This window comes from Petaurus breviceps, unplaced genomic scaffold, assembly GCF_028583685.1.
Source record: "Petaurus breviceps papuanus isolate PSGF00001 unplaced genomic scaffold, PetGlider_PUasm1.0 490, whole genome shotgun sequence".
Taxonomy (NCBI): domain Eukaryota; kingdom Metazoa; phylum Chordata; class Mammalia; order Diprotodontia; family Petauridae; genus Petaurus; species Petaurus breviceps.
The window spans coordinates 28978252-28983869 of record NW_027186352.1 but is presented as its reverse complement, the minus strand read 5'-3'; the positions used below and the strand labels follow the sequence as shown (position 1 = coordinate 28983869).

The 5618-nt window shown below is 39.7% G+C and overlaps 1 pseudogene; it reads right to left on the bottom strand.

The window, feature by feature from the left end:
• Nucleotides 1-4597: 4597 nt before the first annotated feature.
• On the bottom strand, nucleotides 4598-5266 carry LOC138172092 (myosin light polypeptide 6-like; annotated as a pseudogene).
• Nucleotides 5267-5618: the final 352 nt, after the last annotated feature.

Sequence of the window (5618 nt, the reverse complement as noted above, 5' to 3'; positions counted from 1 at the left end):
CCTCCAGCCAGTGGCTAGTCAGGCTTGCCCTGAGGCTAAAACCTCTGGCTCTTGTGGTGCCAGAGTCAGCTCCCAGGGTGCCGGCCTGCCAGGCTGTTCTCAGTGGGAAGTGAGCTTCTCTGTGTCATTTTGTGGGTTCTTTAGCTCCAAAGTTTGTCTAGAGTTATTTTTCACATGAATTGGAGGAGGTGGGAGCCAGAGCCAAGCATAAGTCCTGTTTCTATACCACCATCTTGACTCCAACCCCTTATGTTCTTTTGAAGTTCATTTTTTTCCTTATAATATTGTGGTCATTGTAAAAATAATGTGTTCTCCCAGTTCTGCTGACTTCAGTCTGAATCAGTTTATACAGATCTTCTCAAATACCTTTGAAACTATCCATTTCATGATTTCTTATGGCACAATAATGTTCCATTGCATATCTAAGCCATTACTACCTCAATGATAGGGGAGGGAGGAGGTGGGAGTCACACCTTCCAGTTCAGTACTACTATGAAAAATACTACTAATTAGTTTTGTACATATGCACCTTTTCTTCTGTTTTTTGCTCTGTTTGGCATTTTGCTAGTCTCTTAGACATACTTGCCAGGGCAAAAGGAGACACATTTTCTCCTTTTCTTGGTGTTTAGTACTCATTGTTTTCTAAAATAAGTGATTCAATTAAATTTCTACCAACAGTGCACTAATGTTCATTTTTTTCCCACAATGTCACTAATATTTCTCTTTTCCCTCTTTTTTTTTCCTCCCTCTTTGGCATTTTGACTGGGGTAAAATTGAACCACAGAATTACTTTATTCCCCCCCCCCCCCCAGATTAATGTCTTTTTATTTTTTTCCTTTGTCAAATGCTTTATTAACTTCTAGTTTACATCATTCATTTCCACAAGATTTTGAGTTACAAATTTTCTCACCGTTTTTCCCCTACCCACCACCACAAAATGGCATTCCCACTGGATATGCCCTCCTCCAATCTTATTTCCCAGTTATCTTATTTTCTTATTTTCTCAGTTATCTTATTATCTTATTTCCCAGTTACTTTTAAAGTAATATTAATAATAGTATATATATGCATATATACATATTCTAAACATTTGATTTAAATCTTTGAATTCCAGACTCATTCCCTCACTCCCTTGTCACCCACCCTTACTGGGAAGATAAGCAACACAATATAGGTTGTACATTCGTAACTATGCAAAACATTTCCAAAGTGGATATATTGTGAAAGACTGACAATATTTCCTTCCATCCTATCCTACCTCCCACATGTTCTATTCTATACTTTCTTCCTGTCCCTTTTCAAAAGTGGGTGCTTCCTACTTCTCTCCCCCCCCCCCAGCCTGCCCTCCCTTCCATCATCCTCCCTCTTACCCCCTTTCCCCCTACTCTCCTATAGGGAGAGATAACCTGTTTAGTGTGTATGTCATTCCCTCTCAAAGCCAAATTCAATGAGAATAAGGTTGACCCTTTTGCTTTGCTCTTCTTCCCCTCCATTGTAACAAATTGCCTTTGGCTTTTCTGTATGAGATAATTTACCTCATTCTGTCTCTCCCCATCTCCTCTCATTATATTCCTCTCTCACATCTTAATTTCACCTTTTAAGTATCATCCCTTTCTATTAAATTGGTCCTGTGACCTCTGTCTATGTATACCTGTACCATATATATGTACACTCACTTACATGTTTATAAGCCCATATATCCTCCTATATAGACATGTATATGTATGTATGCATGTGTGTGTGTGTTTTTTTTTTCTAATCCCTTCAACTATTCTCAAACTGGGAGAAGTTTCATAAGTTACAATTATACTTTTTCCATGTTGGAATGTAAAAAGTTCAACTTTGAGTTCCTTATGATTTATTTTCCTGTTTACCTTCTCATGCTTCTCTTGCTTCTTGTATCTGAATGTCAAATTTTCTATTCAACTCTGTTTTTTTCAGCAAGAATGCTTGAAAGTCCTCTATTCCAGTGAATGTCCATATTTTCCCCTGGAACATGATACTCAGTTATGCTGGGTAGGTGATTCTTGGTTTTCATCCCAGCTCCTTTGACCTCCAGAATATCATATTCCAAGCCCTTCAAACCCTCAGTGTAGAAGCTGCCAGATCCTGTGTTATCCTGATTGTGTTTCCACAATATTGAAATTCTTTCTTCCTGGATGCTTGTAATATTTTTCTCCTTGATCTGGGAACTCTGGAATTTCTTTATAATGTTCCTAGGAATTTTCTTTTTGGGTTCTTTTTCAGGAGGTGGTTTATGGATTCTTTCAACCTCTATTTTGTCCTCTGGTTCTAAAACATCAGGGCAATTTTCCTTGAGAACTTTTTGAAGGATAATTTCTAGGTTCTCTCTTTGATCATGGCTTTCAGGTAGTCCAATAATTTTTAAATTAACTCTCCTCCATTTATTTTCCAGGTCAGTGGTTTTTCCAATGAGATTTTTTCAGATTACCTTATATTTTTCAGTTGTTTGGGTCTGTTTAATAATATCTTGATTTTTCATAAAGTCACTAGTTTCCATTTTCTCCAATCTAATTCTGAAGGACTGATTCTCTTCAGTGAGCTTTTGGGATTCTTTTTCAATCTGGAAAATTTGGCTTTTTAAGGCATTCTTTTCCTCATTGGTACTAGAGGAGCTTTGTCCCAGTTGCTGGGGTTTTCTCAGTGACCAAAGGTATTAGTTGTGTGACCTCTCTGAAGCCTCCACACTTTCTGCAACCTGGTTGCACACCCCAGGACCTCTACCCTAGACTGCAATCCAGATCCAAGTAGGTTAAAGCAAGAGTGATTACCACTCAGACTTGTTGCTTGGACCCCCTACAATCTGCAGGCCAGGCCTGAAGCAGCCACATGGCTTTGGCTGCATGATCGCTGCATCTCAGCTGCTTCTCTCCCTTGGGGCAAAGGCCGACCTCACTCCTGAACTACTGGATCCCAAAGTCCAGACTGTACTGATCTCTCACTTTGTCCTTACCATCTGCAAACTGGCACAGCTGCTGATGATCTGATGTCCCTCCAGTGGTTGTCTAGCTGTGGCCTCCCTGAGGCTGGGGTAGGCTCCCAGAGCTCTGTGTTGGCTGCTTCCTGCTGGCCTTCTGAATTATTTACATCTCTACATTGAAAAACAATAATTGTAACTTATTAAACATTTCTCAGTGTGAGAAGAGTTGAAGGGAATAGATATGTGTGTGTGTATATATATGTATATATTTGTGTGTGTTTATACATATGCGTGTGTGTATATATACATGTATATATCTATATAGGAGGGTATATGGACATATGAATACATATGTGAATGTGTGTATACATGTGTACAGGTATACATAGACACATAGGGCATAGGACCCATTTTATAGGAAGGGGTGATACTTAAAAGCTGAAATTAAGAGTTGAGAGAAGAATATAATGAGAGGAGATGGGGAGAGACAGAAAGGGATAAACTATCTCATATAGAAGAGGCAAGGGAAAATGGTTACAATGGAGGGGAAGAATAGGAAGGCAAAAGGGAATGGGTCAACCCTATTCTCATTGACTGTGGCCTATGGAGGGAATGACATAAACACTAAATAGAGTATCTCACTCTAGAGGAGAGTAGGGGGTAAGGGGATGAGAAGGGGGATGGTGGAAGGGAGGGCAGGCTGGTGGGAGGGAAGTAGGAAGCACCCACTTTTGAAAAGGGACAGGATCAAAGTAGACAATAGAACAAGTGGGAGGTGGGATAGGAGGGAGGAAATATAGTCAGTCTTTTAAAATATATCCACTATGGAAATGTTTTGCATTAGCTATACATGTACAACCTATAATGAACTGCTTATCTTCACAGTAAGGGTGGGTGACAAGGAAGGAAGGGAATGATTCTGTAATTCAAAATTTTAAAATTAAATGTTTATATATATATATATATATATATATATATATATGTACTATTGTTAATAGTATCTTACATGTAACTTTGAAATAATATATACAGGCCCTGGGGCATAGAGATCCACCATGCCTTACTGGAAAGACAGAGGGGGTATGTGTGAAGATATGGGAGAGAGCAGATTGGAGGAGGGGATATCCAGTGGCATTGCTATTTTGGGGTGGTGGGTAGGGGAAAAACAGGGAGAAAATTTGTAACTCAAAATCTTGTGGAAATGAGTGGTGTAAACTAGAATTTAATAAAAGCATTTGACAAAAATTTCAAATAAATAAGCAAAATAAAAAAAAAAGAAAGTACTTTAAGTTTATGTACAAAGTAATTCAGGGAAGACTCACAAGAAATTGTCGAGATCAACAAACTTTTCACATAGAAGAGGATACTTGAACTGAGGTTTGAAGAAAATTTGGGATGGTAGTGCCAATATCATTACAATTGTTTCAAAGATTATGACTTGAGTCTCAGTGCGATGATATGAGTTACCTAGGTTTCATATACATACTGATATATATGTCAAGGCCAAGACTCCAACCTCAGATCTTTCTCATTCCACATCCAGTGCCCTTCCCTTAAGGATAGGGAGGGTCTTTGTTGCCTTTTTTATTCTCACCACAAATCAGAGTGGTTGGTATATACGAGGTGTTAACTGAATGTTTACTGATGGATTGATACTAAGTGCTGTCTCTATTTACACAGCTACATAGCTTCAAAGAATCCCAGCCTTGGGAAACACTTCAGAGGCAACAAAGTCCAACCTCTGCTCACCAAAGTTTATTCTCTGAAGTACCCATCAGTAAACCCAGCTTATTATCCTGCTTCAGGAGCAAGAGGATGGTTTTCACACTGAGAAAGTTAGGGGGTTCTTTGTGGAAAGGGGAGTTGTTCTCAGCCATTCAGCACCATCCAGACTAGCTTTTCATACTTGATCCAACCGTTGCTGTCTGCGTGCCCTGCCACCAACACTTCCACTTCTTCCTCTGTCATCTTCTCACCCAGGGTGATGAGGACGTGTCGTATTTCTGCCCCCATGACTATGCCGTTCCCTTCCTTATCAAACACGTGAAGCCCTTCTACATAGTCTTCATATGTGCCCTGGTCCTTATTCTTTGTTACGGTCTGCACCATTGGCAGAAAATGTTCAAAGTCCACCCCCTTCACATTTATCTCATCACTCTTGGGATTCCGTAAGACCTCGAGCACCTCATCATTGATAGGGTTCTGGCCCAGGGCTCGTATCACATCCCCACACTGGCTGTATAAGATCTTTCCATCCCCTGTTTCGTCAAATAGCTGAAAGGCCTCCTTGAACTCTGAGGTCTGATCCTACATGAAGTCACACATCTTGGCCATGCAGAGCGCTCTCCCATACAGCTGCTGCTGCCCTGGTCTTTAATTTTTAAGGTCAAGAACAGGCCATTAATGATATGTGAGCAACATTAAGACCAAAAAGTAAAATATTTGTAAGAATCAAATGAAGGGGAGAAAGGGAAGAAGGGAACATATTAATACTACAGAAAAGCTAGAGACCAGATTCTCTTATTTGTATCTGTTCTACATGCCTTTGATCCTAATTTCTGAGCCTTGGTCCAGAACACATAATGACACACAATACAAGCAAGTCAGGGAACTTAAATGAAGTTCCAAGACATACACTTTCAGGAAAACATCAAATGGCAGCCAAAGTCATACATCC